Below are 18,334 nucleotides of genomic sequence, written 5' to 3'. Positions count from 1 at the left end.
TCACTTTGCACAGCACTCATAAGATACCCGCTGTCAAAGTGCTTGCACTTTAGTAATAACACCTTGGCATTGTTAAAGTAAGTATGTTTAAATTTTCCTTTGGCCGACTCATCTGTTTTAATTCCTTAAGTATTCAGATTTGTTCTGAGACAGGTCGAGGAAAGGAGCACTTGTTCTTTACAGAGGATGAAATAGCAGAAATAAATGTGTAAATAGGCATGACCATTAGGCCATTAGGGGTGTTTCTGTGGGTATGTCTGCTATGCCCAGAATGGTGTAAGAACAGTAATCCGCTTTGCAAATTTGGCTGTATGACCATATCACTATGTTTAGAGGTGCAGGCATCAATAGATGCAAGTGTTTTCACAGAATTAAGAAAACCATCTTGTCCATGCAGTCCAGCCATAAATGATGCACAGAACAACAAATGATAGAAAAAAAAAAAAAGTCTTTTCAGACGCATATGAGCAAATAGAGTATTCTGTGCTGTCCTGTACACGCATGTGTGTACATGTATTCGTAGCCAGTGAGTCATGGCTCCTAAGCCTGATTTAAAAACTGAATGAGTTCATTATAATCTCCTCCCCTCCCCCCCCCCCCCCAAAAAAAAAAATATCTGAGGAATCAATCTAATCTGCTTTACTAAATATACATGTGAAAATGCTTACCAGGGATAAACCTGGGGACTCTACATATTTCTCTCTTTTTTCCTCCAACAGAATGAAATCACCTTTGAGACAATAAAGGAGTTAGAAGAGGAGCCAGTGTGTCCCATTCAGTATTCTCTGTGTATCTGCGTGCACCGCTTCCCCTGTTTGGTTCCTGATCTAGACGGGAAGGACAGGGAGGGTGTAAGGACACTGCAACTCTCAGAGAGAAGATCGGCTTTTGTGCTGGCTTCAGCCAGTTCTGAGCTCTTTGGGGCTTAAATCTCCCAGAATGGGTGTGATGTTGAGTTGTCTACTCCAGGGCAAATGGAGAGGAGGAGGGGCGCCTGGAGGGAGGACCACTGGCTCAGGGGACACCCTGAGCATCAGAAGTTGTTGGAACCACTGATGACTAGAGCTGTGACCAGGGGGGACCTCTCAGATTTCTCTGCATGTGGTACCCCAGTTGCTGGGACATACATTAAGCAGAGATTGTGCGGTGTGGTGGGAGGGTGACTTGGTTTGCAAAGGGGGAGCTCAGGCCAAACCCCTGCCAGGCAGGTAGAACTGCAGATCCTCCCTGTGCTTCGCGTTCACCTTGCCTATGACAACGTGCCACAGAAAAGCTGAGCACAGCCCTTTGCTGACGCCCAGCAGCTTGTGCTCCCTGCTGTGCCCCTCTGAAATGTTTTGGTTGATCGTCATTTCATGGAGAGCTCTATTGTCCCCACAGCCAGGGCTACTGCAGCAGTAGCAAACCAGGGCTTCTAGTTACTCCCCGACACCTGCCTTCCTCCCCCTCTGCATCTCCCCAGCTCTCACAGAGGAGGGGTTGCCAGTGGTGCCTTCTTCAGGCAGGGCACACCTGCAGCTTCCATTGAATACCCTCCTTTCCTTTGAAAGCCCTGCCTCTTTCTGGCGGGCGGGGTTTGCTCATTTCCATGAGCGCTTTTGCAGGTGGTGGTGACATGGGGAGGAAAGGGACATACAGTGCTGGAGGTAAAGAGCCGCTGCGCGTCTGTTTACACCGTGTTTGTACAGCTGAGGTGGGTACAAATAGGGGTGGCTTTGCTGGAGAACTTTGCCAGGGATATAACTGACCGCCTGTTTGGGAGTCCCAGAGCAGCACGTTCGGTAACAGGAGATCGCTGCGCTGCCTGCCCTTGCCGTTGCTCTTGCGCATGCGGCAGTAAATACCTCCTCTGCACAAAACTGAGTCCGGGTAGAGTCCATGGAGACAGTTTTGGTAAGAGTCCCAGGTGCTGCAGAAAAGCAGTCTGAGGTCTCAGCTGAGCTGTACTGCTTCAGAAGGGAGATTAGCCATAGATAGGTACGTGGTTTCTTTCTCAAAGAGGGAAGGATGGTGTGGGATGATAGTCCTTTGCTCGGTGGTCCTGTGGGCGTGTGCACTGGAGAGGAGCCATCACAGGCCACCTCTTCCTGAGCAAGCCACCACTGTGGGAGGCACTGAGATGCTCAGCAGAGGCAGTTTAGGAGCGACAGGGGTGGTCTGTCGTGCTGCTTGGAGGTAATCCCCTCCATACAACCCTGAGATGCAACGTACCCAGCTAGAAGGAATCCCAGAAGAGATGGACAAAAAGATGAACACGTGCAGGTATTGCTCCCCAGCAACATGCGAAAAAATTCATCAGCAGTACATATCCTGGCATGTATCCGTTCATATGGAAGGTGAATATTTATGGTTTTTAGTGTAAGTCAAAAGTTGTTGGACAGTCTGGTTTGCCTTGGAACGAAACCATACAATTAAATTTCGCGAAGCAACCCGTGTTTCAAATCCGTGGACAAGGTGAAATGCCATGTGCATGAGAGCGTTTCTCATCAGCGCGGATCTTTGCTGTCTCTAAAGCAGTGCAGGCTGGGGCTGTGGGTGCTACTGGAGATACGCAGCCCGCCTGCACTGCAGGAAGGTCATTCTGGTCTGACTGTCAGATGGAGCTGTATGTTGTACAATAGTGTACGTGTTGTGCCAAGCTTTCTGCAGGTAAAGAAAGAAGCAGTCATGTATTTGACAACAGCAATCATAGGTGATGCTGTGAAGAAATTCAGGGAAAATCTGCGGCGCATGGGATTTTGACTACAACCAAGCTGTAGTTCTGACTTGTCTTGGTCACTTTAATTAGTAATGTGTCATTAATTTAAAAATAACCGGTGCAGTTAAAAGAGCATGGGTGTTGGTCAGAAATGCCTGGTTTCTCGTGTAAATTGACCAAGTCAGACGCACTGATGCAAGTGCCTGGATGAATCGGTAAAACAGGGCTGGGCTAGCCAGGGTTGGCACGGGCAGCGTGTGCGACACGTAGTTGTTTAGGCAATAGCTCTAATTCAGAGTTACGATGGAGGTGCTGAATGTGCTTGGTTTTGAAAGCACGCAGTGTTCGTTAGCTTCAACGGAAACTGCAGGATCCTGCTGTTCAAATCAATGAAACTGTGAGATACAATCCACTGTTCAGGAAAGTCAGAATATGTTTTTAAGGAAGTCTCTGTTGGTAGGTAAAACCGCTGCTGAAGCGATAGCAGCGATGGAGCGTGTGTAAAAGAGCCTAGGGAGACCTGCAGCCTTCTGGAGCCAGGCAGAGTATTTCCTGTTCACTTTAGCTATTGGTCACGAAGGGAAGATGCTTCCTACAAATTGGGGTTTGTTCTAATGGAAATAGGTGACTTGTGAATAAAGAGGGCAGTGCAGAGTTGTCTTTTTTCCCCATTTTTGGAAAACAGAATGCATTATTGTTCCAGTTTAACAATAGGTGGCACTTGGTTCCAGTGCAAGTAGTTATCTCTTCATTGCCATAAAAAGAAATCCATACAATTATATCAGTTCTGATTCTGAATCAAAGAATGAAAATAGCTTCTAAACAGGGTCTTGACTAATAATTCATGTGCTGTGGTATCTGCATGGTGTGTCTTCATTGCCTTTCACTAAAATTCCTCTTTCCTGTGAAATCAGTTGTGTTTGTGGGTTTGGGATCTTTTTTTCTTTCCTCCCCTTGTTCGCAGTTCCACTTGATTTTTTTCTGGTGGTGTTACAACGAACATTGTGCAGTCCTCCTAACGCTTTGTCCATCAGTAATGTTTTCACTTTTTTCTTGTTCATGTTTTAAGAGACACTATTGTTTTCTTTCTAAGGGCTGTATTTTTGTTATGTCTTGCATCATGAGTGAATTCAAAGTACTTTCAATGGCATAATACACTTTGTAGTGTAATTTTGTGAAAATGCTTCTCTATGAATTAAAAAAAGATCATTTTATATTATTTCAGGGGTAAACCCTGAATTAATCAATCTTGGATGTGGTGTTTCTGTCTTCTAGAAATACGTGAAGCTTAACTTTATTTTTATAGGTTAAGAAGGAAAAAAGCAAACAAAGATGTTCAAAAGTGCAGGCCGATGCAAAACAGGAATGTGTGGATAAATTAAATAACATCACTAATCGGCAAATGAAACAAAATATTACTGTAAGGAAGAATGACTGTTTGAAAATGGAGAATGAAAACACGATAGAAGAAAAAGACAAAAAGAGTTTTTCATCTGGGGAGAGCTCAAAATTGATTAAAATGCCAATGAAAGGGTAAGCTGAGGAAATGTTCTCTAATTCTTATTTGTAGTACTATGTAAGTGTCTTAGGTTTTCTAATACTGTGGTAGTTGAAGTAGTTTCCTTAGTGGTGAAAGCCATAGTGAGTAGTCCACTGCTTCTCAAAAAATGAAGAAAAATTCTTTTTAGACAAAATAAAGCGCACGATGGAGGTTCAAATTTATTGCCTGCTCTAAAAAAAGAAAAGGGGAAAACAAAAGAAAACGCCCACCTAAATTCCTGTGATTTCCATGTCAACACTGAGGTAAAATGCATCTTCAAAACCAGAACTGAAGACTGGAAAAAGCAGTTATTTTTGTAGGAAATGGCCACCTAGAAAAGAAAAGTAGGAACTTGGGGTTTGCTACTACTCCCTTTTCTAGGTGATTTTAGTGATCTCCGTGCAGTTGTTGTTTTCCTTTTCATTAAGTTAATATGCCCTTTGTCGGGAGAGGGGAAAAGATGGTATTACCAAACCAATCTCAAAAGTCTAAAGAAGGCACACGTATTTTTATGCAGACCTAAGCAGGAGCTTTTTCTGTCAGTCCTTCAAAGGAATCTCTGCTCTAGATGCTTTCTGTAATGTGGCTGTTGGATATAGTCCAGCTTAACCTGGATCCAGCTCAGATTCCACGTGTCCCCCTCACTCTAGGGGAAGGGTTTTAAATACTTGGGCGTATTCCACGATCTTTACAGTCAAGCCTGTGATTTTATCATAGCTATTTTTTGTCTCGGTTGTTTCTGGACATCATCTTAAGTATGTCTGTTTCACAGAAATATTTTTTTATAAACCTACTCACTTGGTGGTTTTTTTTTTCTTTCTTTCTGTGTGATGCAGTAAAATTGCCCTGAATGCCAAAGGTGCAAAGGAAAGTAAAAGACAGCCTTCAAAGCAGAAGGCTCATCAGCAGATGAGCTCTTCCAGTGGCAATCATGGTCAAGTACCGGATGATAGCACTTCCAGTGAAACATCTGAGGATGAAGGAAGGTATGCATATAAGGAATGTTGAAAATAAAACTCACTTAATGATAAAAATTGGCCTGAGAGCTAGAGGCAAGTTTGGGTTTTTGTTGTGTGTTTAAGGTTTTTTGTAAACCTGATGCATATGAAGATTCTTGTTCTTTCGTGTGACCACCTGATGTTCTTTCTTGTTCTTTCTTGTTCTTTCCTGTGACTACCTGATGCGCTTTGTGTTGACAAACACTTCACTTTTGTTTAGAGTGCTTTTGAACATGCTGGCCAAGTCAACAATAAGGTCACGTGCACAAATTCTGATTAATTACATGAGTGTGTGCACAGGCATAGAAGTATTTCATGTGTTTAAAAAGGGCGAGGTATCTCAGTTTTTTCACTGCAGGTATCTCAGGATTTTTTGCCCTGCTCCCCGCTCCACCTTTTCTCTTGTAGCTGTGTACCCTCCTGACTTCTTGCCCACCCTGAACTTACTTGTGCGGGTTGTGGCAAAGTGAGAAAGAGAAGTTGTTGACACTGTTCAGCCCTAGCTAAAAATCTGGTGTGTTGTCAACACTGTTTTGGTCAGAAATCTAACACACAGCCCTGTGTGGGCTGCTGTGAAGAAAATAAACTGCATCCCAGCCAGACCCAGGACACCAGAGAATCCAAAATTACAGTTCTTTGACCTGTAGGAGAAGGATTCTGGGTACTGAAGAGAGCTAAACCCCTGGTATTAAACAGGGAATGCACGTAAGCGTATAGCTACATGTCTGTAGCTGTAAGATTTCTGTCACTTTGCGTGAAGTTTAGGGAACAGTTATTTCAACTATTTGCTTAATATCTTGCGGAAAAATTAGCCTTCCAGTAGACATTAATAGCGCACAATAATTGTTTCAGTCTTGAACTATATCTAGCAAAGTTACTATACCAGATTTTAGTTTAATTCAGTTCTGCAATTACGTTTTCAAAGCAACTGTAGGTATTATTCATAATGCAAAGTAAGCATTTCAGTACTGAAATATATTTCTTGTTTTCTAGACCTGCAGCAACAACCAGGAGTGAAAGGAACGAGGTACTGTAAAACTAGTTTGTTGATAAACAGTCTCTATCAGCTTTTAATCACTTAGGTGGGAGCAGTGTTTATGTAGTGATCAACCAGATGTACAAATTGCTGCTGGTATGCAGCTTTATTGTATTTGAGACAAATCTGTGGGCTGTGAAGGAGAGGATGAATCATTCATGCATTTGTAATGGTCTGTAATACTAGACAGTGGAATTACAGAAAGTACTGTATTTTTTGTAGGTCAGCATACCAGCGGAAGTAACTGATGACCCTGGTTTAACTCGCTCATCTGACCCAACTTCAGAGGATGTCCGGTTACAAGCTTCAACCTACAAGGAGACTATGCTGCTGTTGGAAGAGCTTAGTGTGGTTCATATGGGTATGTTTTCAAGTCTCTGTCTTCAGCTGTTAGAAGTTCCCCTTAAAACATGATTTCTTTGTATGCACTCCTAAGTATTTTAATTTCATATTTTGATATAGTATCTCTTTGTGACTAGAGATCCCCCTCAAAAGCTGTGAAACTGTCACCTAACCTGCGACGTTGCCTGCATTACCAGCCGATGTGCCTTATGTTATCATTGGTTCTCTGTCTAGTCAGAGCTGGAGAAGCAGTTTCTTGCAAAGTACAGTTCAGCTCCTTCTAATGCGGTCATCAAAAGTCAGCAAGAGCTTTTTCTTCTTTATATCTCCTTGATGTGGTTTAAGCCCAGCCACACCTAAACACCTAAGCACCACACAGCCACTCACTTGTTCCACCCCAGTGGGGTGGGGGAGAGCATCGGAAAGGGAAAAGTGAGAAAACTCATGGGTCGGCATGAAAACAGTTCAATAGCAAAAGCAAAAGCCACGCACGCAAGCAAAGCAAGGAATTCATCCAGCACGTCCCATGGGCAGGCGGGTGTTCAGCCATCTCCAGGACAGCAGGGCTCCGTCACGCATAACAAATACTTGGGAAGACAAAGTGCCATCACTCTGGATGTCCCTCCCTTCCTTCGTCCTCCCCCAGCTTTATATGCTGAGCATGATGCCGCGTGGCATGGCACATCCCTTGGGTCAGCTGTCCCAGCTGTGTCCCGGCCCGGCTCCTTGCGTACCCCCAGCCTGCTGGCTGGTGGGGTGGGGTGAGGAGCAGAAAGGCCTTGGCTCTGTGTGAGCGCTGCTGGGCCATAAGGAACACATCCCCGTGCTACCAACCCTGTTTGCGGCACAGCTGTAAAACATGGCCCCGTACCAGCGACTGTGAAGAAAATTAACACTATCCCAGCCACAACCAGCACACCCCTCAACAGCTAATGACAAAGAGTACAGCAAAATAATGGCTTTGCTTAAAAATAATAAGTACATATATATAACAAATTTCAACTGTCATAAGATGCTTGCATATATGCACAAGGCATTATATAAACATAAGCATCACTTACTAGGGCTCTTAAACTATGCTAAAATTTCATTAGGCAAGTGTTAACCTTGGCCGAAGGCCAAACTCCCCGCCCAGTGCTGCCACTGCCCCTCCTTGACGAAACGGGGTGAAAAAGCTTGTGGGTCAGTGTGAAGGCAGGGCTGTCACTTCCCAGTGACTGTCACTGGCCAAACAGACTCCACCGATTAAAATACATTTGGATAGTGAGAAACAAAGACCCAAACCCTGAGAAGGACACGTCGGCACCCCCCCTGCTCAAGCTCTGCTGCGCTCCTTCCCTGCCACCTCCCCAGGCAGCACGGGGAGGCTGCGGTCTGCAGTCGGGACGTAGCAGTTTCTCTCTGCTGCTCCTTCCTCGTCCCTTGTCCCTGCTCCAGTGTGAGTCCTCCCCCAGGCTGCAGTCCTTTGGGGAAAATCTCCTCCAGCCTGGGCCCTCCATGGGTCGCAGGTCCTTCGGGAAGGATCCGCCTGCTCTGGCACGGGGTCCTCCCCAGCACTGCGCTGTGGGTATCTGCTCCAGCATGGTTCTCTCCGGGGCTGCAGGGGAATCTCTGCTCTGGCACCTGGAGCAGCACCTCTCCCTCCTCCCTCGCTGACCTGGGTGTTCGTTTGCGGGGCTGGTTTTCACATGCTTTTCCCCTTCTCTGCCCGTGTGGTGGTTTCGCCCTTTCCTACATTTGTTTTTCCTGAGGAGCTGCCAGCACGGCTGAGAGGCTCAGCTGTGCCCTGCGGTGGGTCCATCGAAACCGTCCATGTCCAGCACGGGACGACCCCTGGCTCCTTCTCACAGGGACCTTCCCACTACCGAGACCTGCCACCTGCACCTAACGCAGCAAAGCACTGAACAGCTTATACATTGGGCAGTATTTGTGCAGCTTTGCGTCTTTTCTGTCTCAAACCAGGTTCTGCTACTTTGTTGAAAATGCAAAACATACTTCTTGAATATGAACAGAGACTAGAACGTGGGACAAATCGGTATACAGCTCTCTCACTCGAAGTAAGGGAATTGGGAGGTGAAAAGAGGGAGTCACGGTTCAGAGCGGAGAAGACTCAAGATTTGAAATCCGTATTGGCTCACCAAGAAGCAGAATGGAAAAGGGATATCCAAAGCCTTAAGTATGTAAATTGTGGTCTGATAATGTATTATCTTGTCAGTGGTTTTGTTCCGAAAGACACTGATGGTGCAGGCAACAGGATGAGAAGTTTCCAGTCTTTTGGGTTTGGGTTTTTTGAATCCCGTGGGCCAGTTATGCTATGAAGTAGATAATGTGAGAGGGGAAAAACGTCCGGATACCAGCTCCATGTACAATGTTCTGGATGTTGTTCTAACTTTGTTTTCTAGCAAGAAAAGAGCAAGAGAGTGTGTATGGGGAAATCAGATTTATAAGAGAGATTTGAGAGATGGTTGGGTGGTGTTTTTTTTTTTTTTATTTTGTCCTTGCGCTTCTGTTGCCCTATAATACTAGGATTTCTGGTAACTCCACCCAGTGCAAGTCAAACCAGAGCTTAGAGCATTTGTTTGCTTACCTGTTTGTTTGTTGGAAAGGTCACGTTTGGGATTGCCCCTTTCCCCACACTCCTGAGCTAGACCCGGAGGTGTGAGGTTTCTCGTCGCTGTTGACATCACGTCAGACAGGGGTGGCCAGCAGGCACCGTAGGCAGTTCAGCAAGGACAACTGCAGAGCCCTGGCCTGGGAGGGGAGATCTCCTTGTGGTGATCCCCGGTGGGATGGCGTGGCTGGGGAGCGGCCCAGGCAGAGAGCGAGCTCAGCAGGAGCCCCCGTGAGCTGGCAGCTGGGGCGGCCCGCAGCGGCCTGGGCTGTATGGAGGGCAGCAGTGCCAGGGCACGGGGGGCAGTGAGTGCCCACCCCGCCGCAGGGCTTGCTGAGCTGTGTCTCGAGCCCGGGGCCCGGTGTTTGGCCGCCCAGCCCAGGAGATCTTGCCCAGTCCGTGTGAGGTCGGCAGGGAGATGCCGGGCTGGCCCGGGGGCAGGAGCACCAGCCCTGTGAGGGGAGGCTGCGGGAGCTGGGCCTGGGGGAGTTGGGCCTCCCAGCGCGGGGGAGGGGGGTACGAGGAAGAGAGGCCGGTCCCAGCTTGGCCTGGGTTTGACTTCAGCAGGTGTTCAAAATCCTCAAACATCTGTCAAGTATAAAGAAGTAGTATTTTCATTCTAAGTGAATTCTCCAAGCAGCGTTAAATTTATACTTTCAAAAGTTACACTTTTTGCGAAATTACACTAGAAACTACATGTAAAGCTTTCTCCTTGCAATATACGCCATTCAAATACAACTGTTTCTGTCAGTCTTTCAAGTAATTTTAGTGGTGGTTGATTCTTGTCTTGCAGAATTTCTAAAGCAGGCTTTCAATTGGCAGTTCTTCCCTTACGTTGACACTTGATTTTTTTTTAATTTATTTTTTTTTTTTGTCCACTATTGTGAGTATATGGGAAAAAATAGTCAAAATAATGACCAAACACAAAGCTGCTTTCTTGTTTGGGTACCGTGGGCACACCATGGACCGTTTTTTACCATGTCAGTGCTCATTGCTGATTGTTTCAGTTGGTAAAGAAGCTGACCGTCCATAAGGCTTTCCTTGTAAGTCAGCTTCAAAATGAAATTGCTGTAGTTTCTCCCAGAGGTAGATCCAACTGAGGTTTGAAACTGTTTTTAATCGTATTCAGCTTAAACCCCATGCATTTCTGAATCTGGTTTTGAACACTGACATCCTTCTTGAGTAAACAGAAGCTGCTTGTTCTGCCTGTGGTCAGCAGTTGTTTTAGACTTACAGAAGACTTGCTGAAAAATTGTTGGGTCTGCCATAGGTAAGTGGCGTGCTGATTCACCAGTATTACTTCTGGTCACTGAATCCGTAATATGTAGGCAATTATCAGTATACTAAGAAAATGTATACTAACCATAGTAAAAGTTTACGATACTTTGATCTGATGAGGCAACAAACTCCTTTTTTCAACAAAATGGCTGTAATATGAAGATGGGTTTTTTTAATTTTATTATTATAGTGTGCACACTGGTGTGTGTTTCCCTGTACAAACTTACAAATAACAGATAAATCACTCAAATTTTTTTTCTCTATCTTGTACAACTGATACCATGCACAACGGAATGAAGTTAGAATTCTTTAAAAAGTTGAAAAGTACAGAAAAAATATGAACTCTGAAAACAATTAACATTTTTTATGGTTTGAGTTGTCTCTGCAAGTTCATCATGTGGAATATCTACTTTTATATCAGTGCTTTTGTTTCTCAAATACTCCGTTAAATCCCAGATGTTCTTTGAAACAACAAGAAGAAAAGAGGCTCAGAGTAGAAGTGCTGTGTGAGAAAATGAGAGAAGACCTCCGAAGGAAAGAAGGTCAATATTGTAAAGAGATGGAGGAGAAACAGAAACTTGAGTTACACTCTAGGAATTTAGAAATGGAGTTAAGAACACTGAGAAAGCTCTTGAAACAGGTGTCTTATTTTCTGCTTCTTTTCAGTCCTATTCCAGTATGCCTAGAGAAGGAGGCACTTTGTTCATGGAAGAGGTGTTGGATAACAATTGTCAGTTTTTGAGAACAGTAGAGTACAGTTGGTTCACAATTGGGCTGTTCTTTTTTTTTTTTTGCTTTGCAGTTTATTATTCCTTTTTTCCTTTTTCAAAATTTAGGTTTCATTTGTATTTCAGGCAAAGCCTTACCTTTTTTTTAATTACTACAAAACATCCTGTATTTCGCCTTCTTAAATTTTCATAAGAAAATTTAAATTTATTTATTTATAGGTGGATTATCATAACAGTGGGGAATCAAAAATGTTTTCAAGTATGCAAGGGAGAATGGGAAGATGTATTGCTAGCTCTGTTTTTTCTTGAGAAGCAAGCAGATTTATTGTATTACTGTAGGTTGAAGAGGAACGTGATGAAACACAGAGACAGCTCTCTCAGGAAAAGAGGGCCAGAGCCCTTCAAGAAGGAATTTTGAACAACCACCTTGGGAGACAAATGGAACCAGAAGAAGAGACAAGAAGATCTATAGGAAAAAAATCAGAGGTAAGCAGATTTTTTTTCTAATAAATTAAATTTCACCATGTTTGTTTTAAAGTCATAATAAATCTTACATAACTTTTTCTGTTTCTTGATGGTTTATTTACTGTTTACCGGTGTAACTTATCTGGGTAAATACCTTTCTTGAAAAGAGTTTACTGAATTTCCTAAAGAATGTGCAGTGCCTGGAAGCCTTTTTGTTCTTGGCTGTGCTGCCCAATAAACGTAGGGTGAATGTGTTTAAGCGGAAAAAGGTTATACATACAATAAAGAGGAAATATACAGGACTATTGCATTCCGGGGGTGATTGAGTTTCATAGCTAACTTCCAGTAACACAAAAGGATAAGTGTTCAGAAGACATTTGAGAAGGAAAATACCCTTTCTAGCCTTGTTTTTACCAGATCTGTAGCACAACTAATTCAACCTTAAAGGCAGTATTATAAAGGCATGCACATACAAGAAAGCGCTGTCATTTTAAAAGCTTTGGTTGCTGGTTTAAGGGGGGAAAAAAACGTAACTGTATATTTGGGATGTTCATTTAGGTTTTAAGGATATGTTGCACTTCCGTTGTGTACGTACATTGTACATGTGCGTGGGTTCACAGAGTAGCTTATTGCCTGAAACTTCATCTTTGAAGTCATGCTTTAGTACTAGAAATGTTAAAATGCAGTTTATTGCTGCAGGTTTTTTGTAGATTCATTTCCCAATTGGCTCTTTATTCATGTTCCCTGTCATTCAGGAATCCAGCACTGACAGAGAACAGGATCTGTTGTACAAGAATCAGTTACTACAAGATGAGATTGCTATGCTAAGGCTAGAACTCACTCAAGTAAGACTTAGGCACCAGGAGGAACAAGGGAAATATTTAAAGGAAAATGAGACCTTGAAAGAAAAAAATGAAGCTCTCAAAAAGGAACTTAAACTGAACAAGGAAGCGTTAAGACAAATGTTTTTTCAGTTCAACACGGAGCTGGACTTACTAAAGACAGAATCTGCAGTGCTGACTTCCAAACTTGAGCAGACAAACAAAAGCAAAGACAGGCTAGAGACAGAAATTGAATCCATTTTCGTTCCTCCCTGAACGCTGCAGTTCAAGAACTTGAACTTCATTTGTCATCAAAAAGCAATGCTGAACGAAGATTTCACAGAGAACGTGATGAATGCCTTTGCTTGCAAGTCGAGCTCCATCGTGACCTCTCTGACGTGCAAGAAACCAACAAGAGCTTGTCTCTGCAGCTGTGTAAAGCTGAAAGCAAAGCTAATAGGCTAGAAAATGAGCTTCACCAGTTGAAGCAAATGCTCAGAGAAAAAGCTTTGCTTTTAGAAATGGCAAAAAAGAATTAAGTCAAGGCCAGTGTCGGGCAAAGGAATGTGATCATGCTCGACAACTTGAGAAAGATCCAGTAAGCAAACTTGTAATAAAACAGGAGTCCTTGCAGGAGCGATTGGCCCAGCTCCAGAGTGAAAACCTTTTTACTCCATCAGCAATGGGAAGAGATGCAGAACAAGAGGATCATGAAAGAAAAAATAGTGGATTATGTGCAGCACTGTTTTAATGACATTTTCAGCAAACTTAGAGCTGATAGGGAAAAGCAAGTTTATCTAATAGAAGAGCGAAACAAGGATTTAAATGCCAAGTGTACTGATTTAAGGGAACAAGTCTTTAAATATGAGACTGACGTAGTAGAAAGACAGGTAAAGTATATGCGTAGAAAGAACAATTTAAAGTTTGTCCATTCTTGAAATTAGTTTGTTCCTAATGTATCCGGTGTAAGTTCCATGCATGGGACCAAAGAATACTGATTTGTTCTGGTTTGTTATGTTTCTCTCGGAATTGCGGAAAGTTTTGGCAACGGGGATATTAGTCCTCAGATCTAAGCAGAGAACAGAAAAAAGGTATCCAAGTCTAAGCTCTGATCAAGAAAGGTGATTCTTCTCTAGAACTTTTTTTCATCTATTTTCCTTAGTCCATGTTATGCCCTATAGAATAGTCTTAAGTATTTGATGGTTTTGATGTAAGTATTGCACTGATGACATGAATGAGAGTGGTATAAAAGGAGGAACCATCCAATACACGAGGGCTGAGAAATGAAGGTACAGAGAAGTGAAGTGGTTGGGGATAGATTTATATGAAGCTTCTACAGAGGGGAAAAAATAGGTTCTCTGTAAGCTGCTATCAAGATTGAAGAGTATTAGTAATGTCCAGCTGTTGATTTCTGTATGTGTTTTGAGGGTTCTGAGGGGCCTGCCTGTTCCTCAAAGTTCATGTCAGACGGTGACCTTAAGCTTTCTCTTTTATGATGTGTAGCCACACTCCAGCAGTACTGTCAATCATTGTAAACTGTGACTTGCTTTGTATTCTTACTACCAAAATAATGGGTTCCTTTTGAAGATCATGTGAGAGAGTGTGTGTGTGTGTATACGTATATAGCTATATATATATATATATGAGCTATGCAGATTTTTGTAAACCTAATCTATCAGTACTTCTAAAACGAGCTGAGTAAGAAGACTACAAGAGGATGTGATTCAACATACCCTTAAAGTGTATCTCAAAGGAGCTTTCAGATATTTGTATTCATTTAATTGTATTTGTATAGTGAAGAAACAGAAGAAAGAACAATCTAACACAAAGTCCTGCCTTCAGTCACCAGAGTAATATTTGCAGTCAAACTGTGGCTCTTAGATCACAACAGATTTCTTTGGGTTTTGTTAGGAAAAAAATACCTGATGGCAGTGTGTTCCTGTGTATTGTTCAAGGAAGAACAATACCTGAGCCTTTTTTATGTGTTAGGAAACAGAAATCCTCGTGAACAGCTGCTGATAGTCAAAGGTTCTCAGCTGAGAAAGATGACGAGAGGTCATCATCCATGCAGATGCCTGCTGGTGGCAGGCAAAATTTCATACTTTTGGGTTCAATCTAGACAGGTCTAATTGTATAATAAAATAAGTTAAAGGCGTATTTCATGTTCTTAGAACTTTCTTCATGCTAATTTAACTGTTTTGTTAGGGCATGTTTGGACAACTGCAGCAGGAGCTTGCTGATGCACCTAAAAAGCAATCTATGCCAGAAGCTTCACTTGAAGTTACTACACGCTACCACAGTGACCTGGAGAGAGACAAGCTGCGCTTGCAAAAGGAGTTGGAAAGAAAGTTGAAAACTAAGGTACTTAATGTCTGTAACTATATGGATAAATCTGAGTGTAGCTGTTGAAAGTAGGAGCGAATGTTGTCCTTTTGCACCACCTTTTTCAGTGTTCTTACGAAAACTGAAGTATAGAGGGAACCAGAGGAGCTTTGCAGGAAAGCTGTAGGGTGATTTTGTGTGTGTGTGTGCATGTCATCTTATGCCCCAAAGTTGTAACCTCATCCTGTCGCTTCTAGAGTATTCCTTCTTCCCACCAGCTCCAGCTGCTGTTCTTGGTTATGGTTCCTAAGGTGTGTTTTACACTCCACATCAACCTTGGCCATAGGTCTTGGATGGGTGGAGGAGAGCTTAGGCCTGTTTCTGTGTGAGTTACTGCATTCTCCAGCGCTCTTGTCTTTTCCGGCCACCTTACTTTTTCTTCTGCCACTGTTGCTTTCACAGACGCAGAAGCAGAACATGCTGGCTCTGACATCCAAGGACTTGCACAGCACGTGGGAGGAGCACTTGAAGTCAAGATCCCACCTTGGAAGAGCGCGTTGCTCAGCTGGACGAGGAGAAGGCTGAACTGTTGCAACAGGTGAGCCCGGAAAATTCTCCGGGCACCGAGCCAATACCCAGGAGAACCACTTGCACCTTCTGGTCAGGTTCTTACATATCATTGCTTTCTGTTATCCCTGCCATTCAGGCTGCGAGTACCTTATCGTTTGGGGGTCACGGAGGAAGCAAATAAAAGCTAGATGGGTATCTTTGTGTAAGTTCTGGAGTGGCTCTGTTGGGAAGAGTTCCCAGTGTGGTTTGCTATCAGTTGAGCACATCGAGCAAGGCCACAGTTCCCAGTTCTTCCTTGGATTTTGTGTGGTCATCTTCTGACCCCTTGGTTTCTAGGCAGGTTTAAAATGCTTGATGTTTCCAGTGCGTGTATGGAGGAGCTGCTGTATGTTTTCAGCGTAGCGGGAGCTTAAAAGCCTTGCAGAAAAACATACTGAAGGAATGCTGGGTAAATGAACGAGTGCTTGGGAAACAAGCAGCGCCTGCCAGTTGCCAAGGGGCGGCCTTCCCCTTTTCTCCTTTTCTGTAGAGGGAAAATGGAAGTACAAAGTCAAAACAGCTGCCAGCTCTCCTCTGGTGTGGCTGAGAAAACACCAAGAGGAGGAAAACCAGCATGTGGCTAAGTAAATGCCCACACAGGAGAGGTGGAGGTAATGGCCGAGGGGAATAAAATGTTGAAGAACTCCAAAAGATCAGATTCCTCCACAAGCCCCTGCCTGCTGGTTGGTGGAAGATCCCATGAAAGCTTTGGATGGATCGATGTTCTCCCATGAAGTGCATACCTACGTAATCCCTACTGTGAGCAGAGGCACTGCCAAAAGTGTTCTCCAGCATCTTTTCCACCTGTTATGTCTAGAAGAGGATGGCCTTTGCTTCAGCGAGGGCATCTGTTTCTGTAGTTACGTATTGGTCTGTTTGATGTGAAACCTGAAGGGATGGATGGAATAGCCTCAGGAATTCCGTCCCATGGCATTCTGTGGAACGTGGCTAACGGATAGAGACGTCCGGCAGCTTCTCTGTGGAGAGCGCTAGATGCACAGACTGTACGTCGGTATTTTTCCTGTGCTCTGTGTGTGTGATACATCTTTCTTTTCCCTTTTGAAAGTGCGAGAGTGAAAGAAAGGAAGTGAAGAAGCTGGTAGAGTTGAAACGCCCAGTTGAACTACGTCTGGCCCAAGAAATGAAAAGAAACCTCGATCTGCAGAAAGGTGTAAGAGGTACGGCTTTTTAGCGTGGTGAAGAGGTATCCCTGCGTAGAAGTCATGTTTTATTAAACTTTAGTGTAAAAATAGGTGTACCTAACTGTGAGCAGATGCCAGCCTCGTGTTAGTTCTTGCAAGGTACTTCTGTACACCAGCCCCTAGTTTTCAATAGCTGCCAAAACAACTGCAGATGCAGGTTGCCCTGCAGTTCTCCTGGGAAAAAGGGAGTCTTTCATTCCTCTTTTCAGGTGAAATCTGGACTCTCCAAGCGTATGTGGCACAGGAATACTGTTTTTTCCTGGTAATTCCTGGTGTGTCAAGTACATTAAAGATAAAGCAAGCTGTGTCTGTGCTGTTTACATGAGAGTATGTGAAAAAGTCCAGTTTTGTTCCTTTGCTTCATTGTTTTCATGACTAGTTTGCTGTGCAGGTTGAAGAGGCTGCTGAGCAGAGCTACGAAGGAACTAAGGGTGTATGAGGCGAGAGGGGGACTGTCCCAGCTGAATTTGCAGGGAGAAGCGAAGAACAGGTATTCTGAAATGGTCAATGAAATTGGCAGATTAAGAACAAAGGTGAGCTTTATTTTGTTTGGGTTATTGTGGTGGTTTTTCTTTTGTAACCTTTGTTCTTTCTTTATACTTCTTTTCATGTTGTTGATCGTCACCTTGCTGAGTTTAGTTTGTAAAACATCCTGCCAGACATTAAAAAAACTGTAAGCATGCCAGCACATAGGCTCAGAGCACCGCTTCTCTAGTTGATAGACCCTATAATTTTCTTTTATACTGAAGACCATGGCTGGATACCTCAGCCTCCCAAATAATTTAATGTAACATCAGTCTGCATTTTTTTTCCCTAATAACACTTGTTTAAATTAGATTTTTCTCCTCTTTTCTTTCTTTAAGGTGTAGACAGGAGATTAACAGCCTTTGGATCATCCCGTGACAAATAATGGCTTTCTCAGACTTTTCTGCTTTTTAAAAAATAAATAAATCTTTACTGCTGTGAAGACATCAAATATTAATACTGCTACAGTTTTAATACAGAGTCTACTAGTTGCTGATGAGTTGTTTCAAGGATGGTTTGCAATGCCCTGTATGTGTGACGATAGGTAAGTATCAGTGGCTTCATTGCAGGAGGCGTGAGGCAAACCCCAGATTATGTCTGAATAATCAGTGTGTGTGTGTATATATATATATATATGCTTTTACCAGCATATATAGTGGGACATCTAAATTAGAGTTTCCAGAGTGCACCACTTCCATTGTTCAATAAGACGTAGAGCTGGAGCTCTTTGAACATGAGTTGGATCCTGTTGCTTGTAGCTGACCTGCAGAATCAAACCGACTGGAAATGCTCTGTGGCAGTAAGTGCCGGTTCCTTCATCTCTCTTGCTGTTCTGGGGGTGCTGGGCTCTCTGTGATGATGCAGTACTCAAAGGGGGAAGGAATCTTATCTGTCTGAAGGTTGATTTTCACGATGTGCTTTCTCACAGGTAGGGAGAAAGCAGATGTGGTGGGATCAACTTCTTTGGAAATTCCTAGAGTCCTAGTTGATCTCATGGATAGCTTTATGCAACCGCATGCTAACTCACATGCATTTCAGTTTTCTTCCCTCATATTTTCAAGACTGAGCAGCTGAAGATTTAGAAAGGTGATTCTATGAATTCTTGCTTCATTTTAGGCCTTCTTTATCTCTATAGATGATACCTCTATAGCAACAGTTT

Source organism: Falco naumanni, chromosome 21 (assembly GCF_017639655.2).
Source record: "Falco naumanni isolate bFalNau1 chromosome 21, bFalNau1.pat, whole genome shotgun sequence".
Classification (NCBI taxonomy): domain Eukaryota; kingdom Metazoa; phylum Chordata; class Aves; order Falconiformes; family Falconidae; genus Falco; species Falco naumanni.
Note: the sequence above shows the minus strand (reverse complement) of the source record.